We start from the raw sequence: 20,733 nt of genomic DNA, 5'->3' as shown, positions 1-20,733 counted from the left end.
AAAAGGAGAGTATATCAGGATAGACCTGAGGCTATCCTAAAAAAAAGGTCAAATTCAGTTCGCTTCCTTTCATTCAACGGGTATGACATTTCCATATTTCCCTTTTTACCCCAGATAGTCCTAAAATCCTCGTTTGGATTTTATATTCTATATTCTGGCACCGTGATGAGGCTTTTTTTTCTTTAATGTTTATTTATTTTTGAGAGGGGGGGAGAGAGAGAGAACATGCATGGAAGGGACAGAGAGAGAAAGGAAGACAGAGGACTCGAAGCAGACTCAGCACAGTCAGCGCAGAGCCCAGTGTGTGGCTCGAAGCCACCAACCATGAGATTATGACCTGAGCCACTTAGGTGTCCCACCCTGATGAACCTTTTAAAAAACTTATTTTGATATCTTCCTCCCTGGATCCATACGTGGTATGAGGGGGTTATATTTCCTTTTTAGATTCCTCTCTTTCTTCAAATTCAGAAGTTTCCTCTTCAAAATATACACCCTTTGTCTGCTCCAAGTCTTTTCTCCAGGACTGCTGTTAGTAAAACATATGTCACGCCATCAGTCGTGTCTTATGGATTCTCTGTTGCCAAGGCAGCAAACTGAGAGGCTGGCCTCAGATAGCACCTTCTGGTAAACTCCTCAGAGCTTTCCTCAGGTAGGAGCACAGTGTTTCCTTACAACATGAAAAGTTCCTGGAGCTCTTAAAAAAAGTTTCTGGAATGTGCCCGTGCCTGTCCAGACTTCCTATACCTTTTCTCTTGCTTGAGGTCAATGACCCGGCAGCGGTATCTAGTGGCCTCTGCCATGGCATTTTCTCATCTAAGGAAGTCCAACCTTTTGTTCAAGTTCTTGGCCCCTGGGACAGTTGCGAGATTGGCCTTAATGATTACACAAAAACAGTTCTCTACTTCTCTTTGTCCGCTCCGAATGCTTTAGAACTACCATATATAATTAGCACCGTCCACCGTCTTCCAGGGAATCTAGACAACCCACCAGCATGTTCTCTCTGCGTCTACTGTTAAAAGAAAATTTAGATTTTGGAAACTTTGTGATTACTTTCCAGAAGAAAGATGTTATGAGGAACTAGTCTAAAGAACTGACTCATGCTGGGTAACTAAGTGTTCCTGTTCATTCCGCGATGACTAACAGCATTCTTCTGGCTGTTAAGTGTGATGATTTCAATTATTATATTGTGTAACCAAAAGATGGCAGTGCTCACTCTTCCTGTTTTCTGTGGTAGGACAAAATGGAAAGGTCATCTTGTTCTTCCATTTTTTCCTTTACTCATCACAAAGTGAAAATAGTGAGTAAAAGTTACATAAGCAAATAAGTAAAATATATCTGGAGCCTCTTCAGTATAACACTGAGAATTTGCTAAGGGCAATTCCGTGGCAAAAAGAATATAAGACATTTTCTTTTATTTGCTTGATTTACTTTTCTGGTTGCTTCTATTTTGAACATTTAAAACACGGCCTCCAGAAAACCTCCATGATACTTGACTGGTGGCTGTTAGTTCATGTCTGTATGTGCCAAGAGAATACTGACTAAAATAAAATTCGGCAATTTGTTGGTTATTATATTTCCCCAAATTACTGCCCCATTAACCCCATCCCATCTTATGCATCAATTTATCCTTTGAATCCAAGTGATTTTTTTTTCTTTTAGAACTTTACTTTCTTGTAAGTTATGTCACTTAACAATTAGACCAAAGATTTGATCATCTAGAGTAGTATACCTAGACCCATACCCTGCTTAAATAGGAAGCCATACAGTCTGGCAGAGTCAGTAAGTAATTTAACTCTTACCGGAGCTGAATGCCTCCAAAAAGAATGATTTCAGTTCATCCTATTCATTGATGAAGTCAGTTGGCTACATACAAAAAAGATTTGGGGATATCTGTGTGGATAGATTGTGTGTGGTAGTCAGACCTGAATTCACATCCAGACCTTGCTCAGCACTGTGATTGGGAATAAGTTACTCAACTTTGGGCAAGTTTCATCCTAAGTAAAAATGATGATAAAATACCCAGTGTGCAGGCCAGTTGTGAGAATAAGGTGAAACAATCAGTATACGCGGAAATAGCTCTCCTGACCAGTAGTCAGTTAACCTACGCCTTCTTCCTTCCTATTAAGAAAACATACACTTATATCCACCATTATTGTTGTTTGGTCAGTAAAAGAGAATAAATAACAGAACTATACGTGTGCAAGTGTTCTGTTCCTTTGGGAACAAATACTTAATTGATTTCCATATTCCATAGGAGTTATTGTTTAAATCATTCATTCAGCAACTCCTTCAGTTGTAACATGTATTGAGGGCCGGGGCTCTGCTAAATGTCTACATGGATTGACTCCTTTAACTCATAGCACCCCTACAACAAGATGCTATCATCCCCATCTTACAGCTGGAGAAATGGAGTTACAGAGCTGTTGAATAACTCACCCAAGGCCACGCAGCTAACAAGGTGGAAAGCTTAGAATTTAAAAAGTGTCTCTAGAGTCTATGCGACTCCACATCTCTATTTACCCTGATAAAAAAGAAGAGGGTAAGTGCCTTGTAAGGGAGTCTTCTTCTCTTTCCCTTTCTCTTTCTCCTCCTCCTCCTCCTTTTCTTCTGTTCTTTAAGAAAAGTTTTATTTTAGCCTGCTCAGTGCCACCCTCCCTGTGCAAGTCTGTAGCCCTAGGGCCAGCCCCCTTCACCGATGTGCATCACTCTGTGCAGAAGCACTGCCAGCATGTCAAACAAACTGCCCTACAAAGTCGCCGATATCAGCCTGGCCTCCTGGGGACACAAGGCCCTGGACGTTGCAGAGAATGGGATGCTGGGCCTCATGCCCACGAGGGAGATGTACTCAGCCTCCGAGCTGCTAAAGGGCACCCGCATCGGTGGCTGCCTACACATGACCATGGAGACTGCCGTCCTCATTGAGACCCTCGTAGCCGTGGGTGCTGAGGTGCGATGGTCCAGCTGCAACATCTTCTCTACCCAGGACCATGCAGCGGCTGTCACTGCCAAGGCTGGCATTCCAGTGTACGGCTGGAAGGGTGACATGGATGAGGAGTATCTCTGGTGCACTGAGCAGACCCTGTACTTCAAGGATGAGCCCCTCAACATGATTCTGGACGATGGAAGTGACCTCACAAACCTCATTCACACAAGGTACCCATAGCTCCTTTCAGGCATCCGAGGCATTTCTGAACAGACCACAATGGGATGACAACCAATGGGAAGCTGAAGGTGCTTGCCATCAACGTCAATGACTCTGTCACCAAGGGCAAGTTTTACAACCCGTGTGGCTGCCAGGAGCCTCTTACAGATGGCATCAAGTGGGCCACAGATGTGATGATTGCAGGTAAGGCGGCAGCGATAGCAGGTTGTGGCAATGTGGGCAAAGGTTGTGCCCAGGCCCTGCAGGGTTTCGGGGCCTGCATCGTCATCACAGAGATCGACCCCATTAATGCCCCTCAGGCTGCCATGGAGGCCTGTCAGGAAGGCAACATACTTGTCACCACCGTGGGCTGTACTGACATCATCCTCGGCCAGCACTTTGAACAGATGAAAGATGATGCCATTGTGTGTAACATTGGACACTTCGACGTAGAGATTGATGTCAAGTGGCTGGATGAAAATGCTGTGGAGAAGGCGAATGTCCACCTCCAGGTGTACGGAGAATGGACTGAAAAATGGGCTCTGTAACATCCTGTTGACTGAGGGCCAGCTGGCCAACCTGGGCTGCACCATGGGCAACCCCAGCTTTGTGAATAGCACCTCATTCCCCAACCAGGTGCTGGCACAGATAGAGTTGTGGAGCCACCCAGACAAGCACCCTGTTGGGGTCCACTTCCTGCCCAAGAAGTGGAATGAAGCAGTGTCTGAAGCTCATCTGGGTAAGCTGAATGTGAAGCTGACCAAGCTGACGGATAAGCAGGCTGACTGATAAGGGGCTTGTCCCGTGAGGGCCCCTTCAAGGCTGATCATTACTGCCACTGAGAACTAGGCCTGTTGTTTGCCTTATAGCTGCTGGCCTCACTGGGGTCCCACTTCACTTCCCCAAGAGCAAATGGCACCAACTTTTTTTTTTAATGTTTTAAAAATGCTTTTATTTATTTTTGAAGGAGAGAGAGAGACAGAGCATGAGCAGGGGAGGAACAGAGAGAGAGGGAGACCCAGAATCTGAAGCAGGCTCCAGGTTCTGAGCTGTCAGCACAGAGCCCGATGCGGGGCTCGAACCCACCAACTGTGAGATCATGACCTGAGCCGAAGTCGGACGCTTAACCGACTGAGCCACCCAGGCGCCCCAAATGGCACCAACTTTGAGATAGGCTTGTGAATGTCCCCCATTGACTCTCTGGGGCTGGTCACTCAGTCTTTAGCCTCTGCGACATCCCTTATGCTGCTCCAAGTGTGGCAGGGGGAATTGAGAAGCCCTTCCTCAAGCCCTGGTCATGACAGAGGTACACAGGAAATACCCATGGGGAGCCATGAGCTCAGGGGGTTTGGAACTGCTCATTCAGTCCGTCCTTACTTGGGCTGGAAGTCGGCAATGGTGGTCACAAAGCCCACGCACTTTACCATCTAGGCCCTCCCTTGGCCTATGGACTTTATACCCATGTTCTTAGTTTACTGGTTCACTAGTTCCTCAGCCGTGACAGATGAGAATGAACTGTATCAAGGGGCAGGGAGGAACTATTGGGAGTTTGTTCCTGAGAGCCTGGCTTAGTGCTGGGCATTTTGTTGTTTAAGAGGTTTCTCAGAATAGTTAGGTCAGTATTTTCAGTTCCCATTTTACAGAGCTTCGAATCTACTATTAAGGGACAACCAAAAAAGGACAAGAGAGAAGTGACAGCCAGAGGTTGAGAGGGGCTTAGATCTGTCACCTCTTTGTAACTTGATGGTTCCTACCACAATCCTGGATCAAAAAGATTCATTTGGCTTATAATGCTTAATTAATGTTTATGATGTTAAAGTGAGCAGGAAGGTGGGTAAATAAAAAATTTGGCGCCTAAAAAAAATTATTTTATTGTGGCAAGAACACTTAACACAAGACCTACCCTCTTAACAAAATTTTAATTGTATGATACAATATTGATAAGTACAGTGTTGTGTGGCAAATCTCTAGAACTTACTCATCTTGGTTAATTAAAACTTTGTGGGGGTGCCTGGGTGGCCCAGTCGGTTAAGCAGCCAACTCGGTTTTGGCTCAGATCATGACCTCACAATTCATGAATTCAAGCCCTGGATTGGGTTCTGCACTGGCAGTACAGAGCCTGCTTGGGATTCTCCCTCTCCCTCTCTCTCTGCCCCTTTCCCCACTCATGCTATCTCTGTCTCCCTCAATATAAACAAACAAACAAACAAACAAACAAACAAACAAACAAACAAAAAACCTTTATGCCCATTTCTCCTTTCCCCTAGCCCCTGGAAACCACCATTTTACTCTTTGAATGATTCTATGAATTTGACAATTTTAGGTCCCTCATATAAGTGGAATCATGCAGTATTTGTCCTTCTGTGACTGGCTTATTGCACTTAGCATACTGTCCTCAAGGTTCATTGAATTGTCACATACTACAGAATTTTTTTATTAAAAAAAATTTTTTTTAATGTTTATTTTTGAGAGAGAGAAAGAGAGACAGAGTGTGAGTTGGGGAGGGGCAGAGAGAGAGAGGGAGACACAGAATCCGAAACAGTCTCCAGGCTCTGAGCTGTCAGCACAGAGCCCGATGTGGGGCTCAAACCCATGAACCGTGAGATAACGACCTGAGCCGAAGTCAGACGCTTAACCGACTGAGCCACCCAGGCACCCTAGAATTTCTTTATTTTTTTTTTTTAAGGCTGAATAATGCTCCATTGTATGAATATACTGCATTTTCTGTGTCTAGTCATCTGTGGTTGGATATTTAAGTTGTTTATACATCTTGACTGTTGTGAATAGTGCTTCAGTGAACATAGGAGTGTTAATGTCTCTTCAGGATCCTGATGTTGATTCCTGTAAACACATATCCAGAAATAGGATCGCTAGATCAGATGGTACTTCTACATTTCTACATTTCTACATCGAGGAACTCCCTATTATTTTCCATAGGAGCATTGCCACCAACAGCACACAAGGCTCTCAGTTTCTCTCCATCCTCACCAAAACCTATTGTCTCTTTTTTCTTTTGGTAATAGCCACCCTAACAGGTGTAAGGTTGGGGAATGGAGAGTATCATATCCTGTAATCCCAGCCCAAAGGCAATGTGGCTTGGCTGCTGAGTCAAAGGATCCCCACCACTAAAACAAATGGTGTCAGCGATGAGGATATAGAATTTTGGGTGGGCCAAAATCAAGAGTTGTTTAGGTGAACTTGAGCAGGCAGCCACTGAAAAATGAAAAGAAAGGTGCCTTGCTTACTAGCCAGAGCAGCTCTCTCCCCTTGAATCCTCTCATCTCTTTATCTTCCTCTCCCTGGCTTTCAGGTACTTTAAGGAAAAAAGGGATTGCAGGCAGGGCTAGGTCTCCCTGTGCCCAAGGAGAACGCAGCCATCTAAGTATTTTGGGGAAGTTTGGTGTTGGGGTGAAGAGGACCTTAAACTCTTATGGCTCTGTTGAATACAGGCAGCCACGTGACCATCACATCGTCAGGGAGAAGCTTGGGTTGAGCTGATGGGATCTGGGGAGGGATCTCACCAGGAAAAAGAGGCTAACATGAACTTGTGGGTGGGGCCTTTGGTGCACACCTTGTCAGCACATGGTTCTTGCATGTCCATCTGAATATATAGGAGGAACTGGTGTGCTATATACTTGTACTTCCCTATCCCATAAATGCCGTAGGGGGCCTCTTGATCTGGATGAGCCATTGGGGAAGAAGTGCTGGTGAGGCAAAATTCCCTGCCACTTGGCATCAGTGAGTGAGTCAGGATTCAGTACAAGGGCCTCTACCCTCTGATGTTCACTAAGGAGAGCTATCTCGTTGTGACAAGTCAGAGGTCTCAGTCTCAGTGACCCAGACTTCTGGGTTACCACGCCTCTGTCTGCAGGGGTGTATGATAAACCTCAACAACATTCTGCTCACCAAAAAAAGGAGGCCGGTGTGTTGCAGACAGTACATGTCAGTACCTTGGCAGTCTGTTTGGTCCTTTACATGGCCGTGGCAGGCAGAGTTCTAAGATGGCCCATGACCTTCTTCTGGTTTTATTCCCACGCTTATGTTATGTTACCTGGCAAAGATTTTGCAGATGTAATTAAGGTTAATAACCACTTGAACTTAGCCTAGGGAGATTATCTGGGTGGATCTAACCTCCCATGAGCCCTTTAAAGCCCTGAGTTTTCATCAGTTAATAACAGAAGAGGAAGTTAGAAAGAGAAGAGGCAGGGGAAGATTTGACGCCATTGGTTGGCCTTTAAGATGGAGAGGGCAATGTACGAGGGTTGAAGATTGGCTCCTAGGACTGAGAGTGACCTTCTGGCCAGCAGCCAGGAAATGAGGATCTCTGTCCTCCAAGTGAACAAACTCCAGATAAGAGCCTAGCCTGATTGTCCTCTTGAATTCAGCCATGTGAGACACCAAGCAGAGGACTTAGCCAAGCTCACCCAACCTTCTGATCTACAGAATGGTGAGCTAATGAATGGGTGTTGTTTTAAGCCACTGAGTTGGTAGTAATTTGTTTCACAGCAGTGGAAAATGAACCCAAAATCAGCATCTCTCAAGGGGCCCCAGAGCAACTAGCTGCATTAGAAGCTATCCAGCAACTTAAAAAAAAATATTTCCTTATCTAAAATCAATTCTTGAAATAAAAACATTGGCACTTACTTTTAAGTTAATTAATTTGTGAAACCATTTTCTTTTGTCGAATACACACTGACATTAAAACAGAGTAAAGAAGTACAATGGGTATCTGCAAAAATCAGCTCTGATTATTGTATTCACCCAAATTTTGTGTCTGCACATGTGAAATAAAATTAAATTTCTCAAACATTTTATATGCCGCACTTTTTTAATGCAGCATTTTTTAGAAAGTGCACTGTTTTTCACTGCTATGGTCTTCATAAAGGATTTGGCTTAAAGTTTAATAAAAAGACTAGGATAACTTCGCTGTATTTTCCAACAGTATTTGTATACAGAACAATTTGAGTCAGCATGCAAGCAACATCCTTTCTTTTCGCATACCTGTATTTAGGGAAAATTATACCCATTTTGGCAAAAATAAAATCCCAACACAAGGAAGCAGCATTAAAAAGACCAATGTGAGCAGCACATAAAAATCACATCTTTATTGATTATTAATTAAAATTCTCAATCATGTAGTAGGCACAGGGAGATCCAGGCTATGGGGGTTCACTCTCTGGAAGAATACCTTTAAGTCATTTTTTACAGCTTTAGCGTCAAGCTCTGAAGAGTTTGACAAAAGTCTGGAATTACTTCTGGAGCTACTTTCAGGGAGTGAAGATGTCCTTGTTGAGAAACGGAACACTAGGACAGTGTCTGAGATTGATGATTTTCAGTGTTACTGCACATTCACCTAAGTCAGCAATACCTGCATCCACCAGGTAGAGTTCGTTTTACAGGTGCTGGGAAACCTGGGGACCTCTGAGGTCCTACAATCCAAATGACCTCCTTTGAGCTCCAAGTCTCTGTTCTTGCCAATTCAAATTTCTGGCAAAGAGAGGCAAAGGGAGGTGGGCCTTCAAGGGGCCATAACGGCTCTATTGCTCCCTGCAGGGTCAGTCGAGGCCTCTATTGCAAATGAATTGCAATTGAACTTCTCCCTCTGTCCCATCCCACTTCCCTGTCCTCTTACACATGGTATTTCCCCGTAAAAACCTGCATAAAAATCTCTTCCCCTGTTTTTCATTGGAGGGTAGGCATGAGAAATGGGGCAGGAGACACTTGACCTTTGGCATCAAGTATAAATAACTGCAGTGTCTAAGCCCCTAACTACTATATTCTTCACTACTTCCATTCTCCAAGAGCAGGCTCTAGTTTCAATAATTGGGAAAACTGCCTCAAAACTACAATCTTGAATGGGTCTCAGCCCAGGATTGTATTTTAAGGTACAAAGGTCTGCCTCCTGGCCTGAGTGGCTCAGTTGGTTAAGTGTCTGACTCTTGGTTTCTGCTCAGGTCATGATCAAATGGCAACTCTTGGTTTTGGCTCACGCCATGATCTCATGGTTTGTGGGCTCCACGCTGACAGTGGGAAGCCTGCTTGGGATTCTCCTTCTCTCTGTCCCCACCTCTCTATCTCTCTCAAAATAAACACATAAACTTGGGGCGCCTGCGTGGTTCAGTCAGTTAGGTGCCTGACTCTTGATTTCGGCTCGAATCATCATCTTGTGGTTCGTGAGTTCGAGCCCCATCTTGGGCTCTGGGCTGACAGTGTGGAGCCTGCTTGGGATTCTGTCTCTGTCTCTCCCTCTGCCTCTCTCTCTCTGACTCAAAATAAATAAATAAATAAATAAATAAATAAATAAATAAAATTTAAAGAAAGGGCTCCATGTGCAATGGCAGACGTTGGTTTATCACATGATCAATCACTACCTTCTACAGGGCAGGGTGGGGAGGGGGAGAACTGAGCTAAGTTTTGAATTTTGTTGAGGAAGGGAGTTGGCTGTGGGATAGAGAGGAACAGGGAGGGGGTCCTGACACAGTTTCCAAGAAATTGAAATCAGTGTTCTAGAAACTTTAGTGGGGAGGATGCAAAGAGAACAGAGGAACGGCGCACTTGCTATCCGTCGCAGAGGCAGCTGGTCTGGGGAGACACTTCCTTTGCAAAACCATCTAGTGAGCTGGTTGCTATGACAGCAATAGTAATCCTCTCCTGCAGACTCCACGGGAAAAATACTCCTCGACTTTCATTCTTTCTTTTTTCCCCAATATTTTGAAATATGCTTTTGAAGCGAAATATTCAGGGCTGGTGACCTTCCTTTGGTGTGCAGTAAGGCAAAGCTCTTTCTCTCTTGGATCCTTTCTACACATATAAAACCAACACTTTAATACTTGAGATTTGTGTTGAATTTTAAAAAGAGGGTTTTATGAAGCTGTGGCCACACAATAAGGTGAACATGACCATGTCACAAATACTGAACAGCTCCTTAGCTGTCCAGATACATTGTAGAATTGGATTTCTCTTTGCGCTTCAATTCAAGGAAAGTCATTTGTTTATTAAAGTGGTACATGTCTTACATCTCCCTTTATCATTAGCCAGTTTTAAGTAAGTGACTTTTTTGTTAACTACTTTGCTTAAATAAATCACTTCAAGTCAGGAAGTGGAAGAAATTGAAATGATTATAAATTAGTACAATTCGATACCTGGTTCTTATTTGGATACGCAGATTCATAAGTAAGGATGGTTTTTAAGAGTTTTCTTGTACGGGGTAATAATAGTTCTCACTGCCGCTTACTGAGGATTTATTCCGCTTCACGTACTTTGCTAAGCACTTTCATATGTAATTTTATTTAATTCTCAAGTTAACTTTATGAGATAGGTGTTAAGTCCTCACTTTATAGATGCAAATCTGGCATATATCCTGTCTTTGCTGGGGTGACGGAAAATGTTTATGTGATACAATACCTACCTACTTTGCTATTAAAGCTGCAAGTTTTGGTTCGGATTCTCTGGTGAGGAGGTAACCTACCAAGGTGTGACATTTTAAGCAACAGATTTTTGACGACAAAAAATGTGTTTCACAGGATTCACGTTAATGCTTTTTCTTTGAACATAGGTATGCCAGATGCTCATTTGAAGTTAATGCGATTCAGCATTTATGCAGCACCCACAATGCATGAGGCATTGGTGATACGACCAAATCTTGAGGTGGAGCTCTGGGTGTCTTGCTCTGAATCTTCAAGGCCCTCTTTATGCCTTTTTAAATTTTTTAACAGTTTTATTGAACTATTATTCACACACCATACAATGCGTCCACTTAAAGGGTACAACTGAGTGATTTTTAGCATATTCACAGATGCGGCAGCCATCCCCACCGTCAATGTTGAGCACTTTTATCACCTTAAAAAGAAATCTCTTACCGCTTAGCTCTCACCTTCCTTTTGACCCATCGACCCCCAGCTGGGAAGCAACCATAAATCTACTTTGTGTCTCCATAGATTTGCCTGACCTGGACATTCCATGTCAATGGAATTATATAGTAAGTGGTCTTTTCTGACTGGCTTCCTTCAGTTAGCATGATGTTTTCAAGGTTTGTCCATGTTGTACACATATCAGTGCTTCATTCCTTTTTATAACTTTATTTATTTTATATAAATAGTATGCATATACCACCTATGTTTAGTCCATACTTTCAGGTTTTTTTGGATTGTTTGCATCTTTTTTTTTTGAAAGATTTATTTTGAGAGAGAGAGAGAGAGAGAGAGAGTGTGTGTGATCAGGGGAAAGAGGCAGAGGGAGGGAGAGAGAGAGAGAAAGAGAGAGAATTTTTAAGCCAGCGCCACGCTGAGTGTGGCTTGATCCTATGACCCTGGGATCATGACCTGAGCTGAAATCAAGAGTCAGACACTCCACTGACTGAGCCAACCAGGCGCCCTTGTTATATAAAGAATAATGCTGTTATAAACACTCATGTAACAGATATTTATTCTAATTTTTCTTGGTTGTGTAACTAGCGGTAGAAGTGTTGGGCCCTCCATTGCTCCTAGCCATGTGTCAAAAGCTCGGAGGAAAGGACCCAAGACTTACTTGGTCCCGCCTACAGTGTTGCCTAGGACTTGATCTGGAGGCTTGGCTGCTTTTGGATTTCCTGATTTACCAAATCCCAAAAGGCAAGGTTTAAAGATAGTTGGGCAGATGGAGTGAGCAGTTTTATAGATTGAAATTTCATAGCTGCAGTGAGCAGACCCATGTTCACACCCAAGTGTGTTTGGATCCTGGTGGAATTGATATTTATGTTGAGGTCTGTACTAAAACAAAGATTTTGGAAATCGTGGGGGAAATATCAGATGGGGGGCAGCCATGGGGGGAAAAGGACTATTGCTGCATGAGAATCCAAACTCCCTGTTGTGTTCTGGGTCTTGTTTTCTCTCTGCATGGTCACTTGACAGAGATGTGTGAGTCTTACTTTTCTCCCCTGCTGTTGTTTCTCTGCTATAACTGGCTTAATAGAAAAACAAAATGTATTTTAGCTCATACGTAAGCTTTATAGTTCTTGTTATTCACATACAAAGCAGATAAGTAGGAGATTTTATATTTTTCTTAAAAATAAAATTACTTTAAAAAAGTCAGAAAAGCAAAACTAGGTGACTTATCACTGATTTTCTTTTCTTTTCTTGTGGATTAGTAGCATTTGATTAAAAAAAAGTTCTCTAGTCCTATTTTCAGAGACAATTAAGCCTGAGTTGTTTTCCTCTTGAAACTTGTAGCTGGAAGAACTCAGAAGGGCTGTGGAGAGGTTGTTAGAATCTGTTCATTAAGCCTGATCTTTAGAATAATTCTTATTTATTTATTTATTTATTTTAGAGAGAGACAGAGAGACAGAGTGTGAGCGGGGTAGGGGAAGAGAGAGATGGAGACACAGAATCTGAAGCAGGTTCCAGGCTTTGAACTATCAGCACGGAGCATGATGTGGGGCTTGAATTCGTGAGCCAGGAGATCATGACTTGAGCTGAAGTCGGCCGCTTAACCGACTGAGCCACCCAGGCACCCCTAGAGTAATTCTTAAATTAAACAGAATATCTGAACACAAAGCCTCCAGACAGTGAAACAAGTACCCAATATCCAAACTTCGGAGTCCAAAATCTAACGTAGTTGGTGGCATAGAGGAGGAAAAATATCTTCCCTCTTCCCAGCTTAAGTTTTCAGCTGGGTCTCTGTAACAAAAGACAGATTAATAAGTGAAAAGCCTGCAGATTTATTTACTATATGTTTATGTGACCCAGAAGTCTTCATAAGGAAATGAAGACTTCAAGGAAACCGTTTACACTTGAATATTTTTATGGTAGGTTTAATGAAGTGGGGGAAGTCATTGGAAAATATGATAGGGCAAAGGATCTGAGCTAAAGGAAGTAAACTGGGGGAAACCTAGCAAGGTCTTCCTTCATATTCTTCTGAGTCCCTCTGTCTTTGGAGGTAAGAATGCTCCTTTCCTCTGGGAACAGGAAAGGCACTTCTCACATGAGGGTGATTTTAGGAGCCTTAGACCATTTTCAGAGGAAAATCAGAAAGTCCTTCCTGTACCTGCTGTTTCTCAAATCCCTTCAGCTTGAGATATTCAATATGCCAAGATGTCATATTTTAGGATAATGTGTCCTCAATTCTGCTAAGATTAAAAGGGAAAAAAATACCTATTGGAAAAATATTTATGAAAATGCACTATCCAGTTTTATTACTCTCACCAGTAGCTGTCCTATCAGATTTAGCTCCTGAGTGGAATTATACATATTTTATTCGGAATGTTTTCCTACTCAAAATTTGGTACTGGGGTTTTTCCCATGTAGTTTGGAACAAAAAGCCAAGAACACTTGGATGGATGTAAATTTTGCTTCTGAGTGCTTTGAAGCGTATGCTACTCTGTTTTCTGTCTATAACATTTTGTTGTTAACCTTTCTAATTTGGTATAAACAACAATAGCAACAATGCAAAAATTATATTAATGCTGAAATTTACGAAGTAAAAAACTGCAAAAATGGCACCTGAGTACTGTTGCCATGGGGACAGGATGTTAAGAGAGGAATGAACGTAGCTTGCAATACTAGAAAGACTAGAAGTAAATTGCTCTTCAGAAAACTTGTGATTAAAGTATCTTAAATTTGTGCATTTGGTTGCTACTTTTTTAACAAAACAAAAGAGCAGCAGTGACAACAAACAACATCACAGAGCTTGGTGGGACAGAGGTGCGTGTCTTCGAATTGGGAGAGATGAAATCAGCAGTGTAGGCTTGGAGGAGGTGGGGAGACCCCTTTGGTGGAGAAACAAAATGAAGAGGAAGAGAGGCTGGGGAAGTGTGGGATTGTATTTGGAGAAGAGAAAAACCTCTCCAGACCACAGTCCAGAAAATGAAGAATAGGAAGAGAGCCAGTTTCTACTTTGCAAACAGCCTTAGGAGTGAAGATCAGAGATTTCAGGGTTGCGTGCCTATCTCTGGACTGGAACCAATGCCGGTGCGTGTGCCTGGTGGGGAGGAGAGCCAACCCCAGGCTTGGTAGGATCTCGGGGTGCACTGAGAGAAGGCTGTCCCCTCCCTGGAGTACTGTGGGAAGAGGGTTTATTGCCCCCCACCCAAGGACAAAAGGCCCTGCAGGAGCCAGCCAAACGCCCTTTGTAGACTGGGCAGAGTGGCGCTATTCCAGAGCTAGTCAGCGCAGAGTTGGATCCTTTAAGACATGGGGTTTTGAATCTGATTTGAAAACCTGGGAAGCGAGGGAGTCTGTGGGGTAGGGCAAGCCGGCCGGCCTGCGCCCATGCAGCTCTTTCAGGGCTCCCTGAACAGTGTGGTTTGAGACACCTGACTGAGGAGGAGAGATTGGGCTGTTGCCATTTTCCTCCCCATCACCAGCATGGTGAGGCTTCAGGGAACCCAACATCAGCCCCCAGTGGAGGCGGCCCCGCTTACACCAAACCTCATTCCTCCATGCATGGTAACTACTTATCTAGTGGAGTGTGATTGACAATGACTGAACCAGATGGCCTCTCCTCCGGACCAGCACAGTCACCTGTTCCAAGGCACCAATAGACAACTGCAGTTTTGTATGTTTGTCTGTTTTTTTTCTTTTTAAATTATTATTATTATTATTATTATTATTACTATTATTTTTTTTCATTTTTATTTTCTTTCCTTCTCTTCTCTTTTCCCTGCTTTATCTTTATACTCTCTTCTTTTTCTTCACCCTTTGGAATCAGCCCTATAGTTTCTGATTTGATTTTTGGTCAATGCTTATGTATATATTTTTTCTTTTCTTTTCTTTTCTTTTCTTTTCTTTTCTTTTCTTTTCTTTTCTTTTCTTTCTCTTCTCTTCTCTTCTCTTCTCTTCTCTTCTTCTCTTTTCTTTATTCTGGTTGTTTAATCAGGCATTTTTACTCTATTCTTTTTACGCATTTTCTGTATCTCCTTCTTTATTTTCCTCTCTTTCTGGATTAAGCCCTACAGTTTCTTTGATTCTTTGCCTGGTCTTTCTACCCCTGTCGCTTCTCTCTTTGTTTGGGATAAGGTTTCTTTTCCCCCACCTTCTTCTCCTCTTTTCCAGGGTTACTTCAGTGAGCAAATCAAGGCATGCCAGGTGGACAGTCCAATCCAGCACTACGTGTAGTGAGATAAAGCAGCCCAAGACACAACAACAGAGTGCACATAACACACTCCAAATACACTTCCTGAAGTGCCAGGTTCTGGACAGTGTATGACCCCTTTTTAATATAGTGGTACTTGCAGGTGCAGGACACATAAAAAGCTGTTAAGTCACATAAAAGATAGAAACCTAGCCAAAATGATGAAATGGAAGAATTCTCCTCAGAATAAATTCCAGGAAGAAATGACAGTCAGAGAATTGTTCAAAACAGATATAAACAATATATCTGATCAAGAATTTAGAATAATAGTCGTAAGACTAATAGGTGGGCTTGAAATAAAGCACAAAAGACAGCAGAGAATCTATTGCTGTAGAGACCAAGGACCTAAGAAATAGTCATGTTGAATTAAGAAATGTTGTAAATGAGATGCAAAATAAACTAGATGCAGAAACGGCAAGGATGAGGAGAAGCAGAAGAGAGAATAGGTGAAATAGAAGATAAAATTATGGAAAATGATGAAGCTGAGAAAAGGAGAGAAAGGAAATTACTAGATGACAAGGGGAGAATTAGAGACCTAAGTGATTCAATGAAATGAAATAATATTCGTATCATAGGAGTTCCAGAAGAGGAAGAGAGACAGAAAGGTACAGAAGGTTTATTTGAACAAATTTTAGCTGAGAACTTCCCTAATCTGGGGAAGGAAACAGGCATCCAAGTTCCGGAGGCACAGGGAACTCCCTTCAAAAAAAAAAAAAAAACAAAAACAAACAAACAAACAAAAAAACAGGCCGACACCATGATATATCATAGTGAAACTGGTAAAACACAAAGATAAAAAGAATTCTGAAAGCAGCTAGCATCAAATGGGTCCTAACCTACAAGGGTAGACACATAAGGGTAGTAGCAGACCTGTCCACTGAAACTTGGCAGGCCAGAAGGGAGGGGCAGGAAATATTCAAAGCCCTGAATAGGAAAAAGATGCAGCCAAGAATTCTTTATCCAGCAAGGCTGTCATTTGGAACAGAAGGAGAGATAAAGTCTTTCGCAGACAAACAAAAACTGAAGCAGTTCAAGACCACTAAACCAGCCCTGCAGGAGATGCTAAGGGGAACTCTGTTAGTGGAAAACAGCAAAGACTACAAAGGCCAGAGACATCACCACAAGCATGAAACCTACAGATAACACAATGGCATTAAATCCATAATCTTTCAATTATCTTAGAATCTTTCAATCTTTCAACAATCTTTTCAATCTTTCAATCTTTCAACAATCTTTCAATAATCACTTGGAATATAAATGAACTAAATGCCCCAATCAAAAGACATAGGTTATCAGAATGTATAAAAAAAATAAGATCCATCTATATGCTGCTTACAAGAGACCCATTTTAGACCTGAGGACACCTGTAGATTGAAAGTGAGGGTATGGAGAACCATCTATCATGCTACAGGATGTCAAAAGAAAGTCAGAGCAGCCATACTTATATCAGACAAACTAGATTTTAAAACAAAGATCGTAACAAGAGATGAAGAAGGGCATTATATCATAATTAAGGGGTTTGTCTATCAAGAAAAGCTAACAGTGTAAATGTTTATGCCCCTAACATAGAACACCGATATATATGAATCAGTTTATCACTAACATAAATAAATGTATAGGTAATAAATCCATGATTATAGGGGATTTTAATACTCCACTTATAGCAATGGACAGATCATCTGAGCAGAAAATCAGTAAGGAAACAACAGCTCTGAATGACACATTGGACCAGATGGAGTTAACAGCTATATTCAGAATTTTTCATCCAAAAGCAGCAAAATACACATTCCTCTCTAGTGCACATGGAACATTCTCCAAAATAGATCACATACTGGGTCACAAAACATCCCTCAACAAAAATAAAAGGATTGAGATCATACCATGTATATTTTCAGATCACAACATCATGAAACTTGAAATCAACCACAAGAAAAAATTTGGAAAGCCTCCAAATACTTGGAGGTCAAAGAACATCCTACTAAAGAATGAATGGGTCAACCAGGAAATTAAAGAAGAAATTAAAAAACATATGGAAGCAAATGAAAATGAAAACATGACAGTCAAAACCTTTTGGGATGCAGCAAAGGCAGTCCTAAGAGGAAAATACTTTGCAATCCAGGCTTATCTCAAGAAGCAAGAAAAATCCTAAATACAGAGTCTAACCTCACACCTAAAGGAACTAGAAACAGAGCCGCAAAGAAACCCCAAAGCCAGCAGAAGAAGAGAAATAATAAAGATTAGAGCAGAAATAAAGAATATAGAATCCCCCAGTAAAACCAATCAATAAATCTAAGAGCTGTTTTTTTTAAAAGAATAAACAAAATTGATTACTCCCCAGCCAGACTTCTCAAAAAGAAAGAGAGGACCCAACTAGATAAATAACTAATGAACGAGGAGAGATCACAACCAACACCACAGAAATACAAACAATTATTAGAGAATACTATGAAAAATTATATGCCAACAAACTGGACAATCTGGAAGACATGGACGAATTCCTAGATACCCACACACTACCAAAACTCAAATGGGAAGAAATAGAAAATTTGAACAGACCCATAATCTGCAAAGAAATTGAATCCGTTATAAAAAATCTCCCAACAAAGATGGGAGTCCTGGGCCAGATGGCTTCCCAGGGGAATTCTACCAGACCTTTAAAGCAGAATTAACACCTATTCTTCTCAAGCTGTTCCAAAAAATAGAAACAGAAGGAAAGCTTCCGACTCATTGTCTAAAGCCAGCATCACCTTGATTCCCAAGCCAAAGATGCCACTAAAAAGGAGAATTACAGGCCAATATCCCTGATGAACATGGATGTGAAAATGCTCAACAAGATACTAGGAAATCAAATTCAACAGTACATTAAAAGAATTGTTCACCATGAACAAGTGGGATTCATTCCTGGGCTGCAGGGTTGGTTCAATATTTGTAAATCAATCAACGTGATACATCACATTTATAGAAGAAACGATAAGAACCATATGATCCTGTCAATAGATGCAGCAAAAGCATTTGACAAAATACAGCATCTTTCTTAATAAAAACCCTCATGAAAGTCAGGATAGAAGGTACATACCTTAACATCATAAAAGCTATATATGAAAGGCCCACAGCTAATATCATGCTCAATGGGGAAAAATTGAGAGCTTTCCCCCTGAGATCAGAAACACAACAGGGATGTCCACTCTTACCACTCTTGTTTAACATAGTGTTGGAAGTCCTAGTCTCAGCGATCAGACAACAAAAGGAAATAAAAGGCATCCAAATTGGCAAAGAAGAAGTAAAACTTTCACTTTTCTCAGATGACATGATACTGTACATGGAAAACCCAAAAGACTCCACCAAAAAACTGCGAGAACTGATACATGAATTCAGCAAAGTCACAGGATACAAAATCAAAGTATAGAAATTGGTTGCAGTTCTATACACCAATAATGAAGCAACAGAAACAGATATCAAGGAATTGATCTCATTTACAATTGCACCAAGAACCATAAAATACCTAGGAATAAACCTAACCAAAGAGGTAAAAGATCTGTACACTGAAAACTATAGGAAGCTTATGAGAGAGATTGAAGAAGACACAAAGAAATGGAAAACATTCCATTGCTCATGGATTGGAAGGACAAATATTGTTAAAATGTCGATACCACCCAAAGCAATTTACACATTCAATGCAATCCCAATCAAAATAGCACCAGCATTCTTCTCAGAGCTAGAACAAACAAATTAAATTTGTATGGAGCCACAAAAGACCCCAAATAGACAAGGTAATGTTGAAAAAGCTGGAGGCGTTACAATCCCGGATTTTAACTTGTATTACAAAGCTGTAATCATCAAGACAGTATGGTATTGGCACAAAAACAGACACATAGACGAATGGAATAGAATAGAGAACCCAGAATTGGACCCGCAAATGTATGGCCAACTAATCTTTGATGAAGCAGGAAAGAGTATCCAATGGAAAAAAAGACAGTCTCTTTAGCAAATGGTGCTGGGAGAACTGTACAGCAACATGCAGAAGAATGAAACTGGAATACTTTCTTACACCATACACAAAAATAAATTCAAAATGGGTGAAAGACATAAATGTGAGACAGGAAACGATCAAAATTCTTGAGGAGAAAACAGGCAACAACCTCTTTGGCCTTGGCTACAGCAGCTTCTTACTTGACATATCTCTGAAGGCAAGGGAAATAAAAGCAAAAATGAACCATTGGGACCTCATCAAGATAAAAAAGCTTCTGCACAGAGAAGGAAACAATCAACAAAACTAAAAGGCAACCAACGGAATTGGAGAAGATATTTACAAATGACATATTAGATAAAGGATTAGTATCCAAAATCTATAAAGAACTTGCCAAACTCAACTCCCAAAAACAAATAATCCAGTGAAGCAATGGGCAGAAGACATGGATAGACATTTTTGCAAAGAAAACATCCAGATGGCCAACAGGCACATGAAAAGATGCTCAACGTCACTCCTCATCAGGGAAATACAGATCAAAACCACACTGAGGTACCACCTCACACCGGTCAGAGTGGCTAAAATTAACAACTCAAGAAACAACAGTTGTTGGTGAGGATGTGGAGAAAAGGGAACCCTCTTTCACTATTGGTGGAATGCAAACTGGTGCAGCCCTTCTGGAAAACAGTATGGAGGTTCCTCAAAAAATTAAAAATAAAATTACCCTATGACCCAGCAGTAACATTACTAGGAATTTATCCAAAGGATACAGGAGTGCTGATTCATAGGAGCACATGTGCCCCCAAGTTTATAGCAGTGCCATCAACAATAGCTTAAGTATGCAAAGAGCCCAAATTTCCATCAACTGATGAATGGATAAAGCTGTGGTATATATATATATATATATATATATATATATATATATATGTGTGTGTTTGTGTGTGTGTGTGTGTGTGTGTGTATACACACACAATGGAATACTACTTGTCAATGAAAAAGAATGAAATTTGCAACAGTGTGGATGGAACAGGAGCGTATTATGCTAAGTGAAATAAGTCAGTCAGAGAAAGACAGATATCATGTTTTCACTCGTATGTGGAATTTGAGAAACTTAACAGAAGACCATGGGGGAAGGGAAGAAAATAGTTAACAAACAGAGAGGGAGGCAAACCATAAGAGACTCTTAAATATAGAGAACAAACTGAGGGTTGATGGGGGTGGAGGGGCACCGGGGGGGGGGGGCAGGGAAATTGGGTGATGGACATTGAGTAGGGTACTTGCTGGGATGAGCACTGGATGTTGTATATAAGTGATGTATCACGGGAAGCTGCTCTGGAAGTCAAGAGCACACTCTAAACACTGTATGTCAGCTAACAACAAATTATGTATCAAAGCAACAAACAAACAAGCGACATTACCAAATTCCTAAGTCAGATAACTTCAGCTCAAATGCTGTTTGATTTGTGTGCCCTCTGTCTGTGATAATTACCTATGTTTCTCTGCAAAACAGTGTGCCTGG

At 41.5% G+C, this 20,733-nt stretch overlaps 1 pseudogene; it reads left to right on the top strand.

Moving 5' to 3' along the window:
* Nucleotides 1-399: 399 nt before the first annotated feature.
* On the top strand, nt 400-4,113 carry LOC115498837 (annotated as a pseudogene).
* Nucleotides 4,114-20,733: the final 16,620 nt, after the last annotated feature.

Source organism: Lynx canadensis, chromosome D3 (genome assembly GCF_007474595.2).
Source record: "Lynx canadensis isolate LIC74 chromosome D3, mLynCan4.pri.v2, whole genome shotgun sequence".
Lineage (NCBI taxonomy): Eukaryota > Metazoa > Chordata > Mammalia > Carnivora > Felidae > Lynx > Lynx canadensis.
Note: the sequence above shows the minus strand (reverse complement) of the source record. Positions and strands in the feature narration are given on the sequence as shown.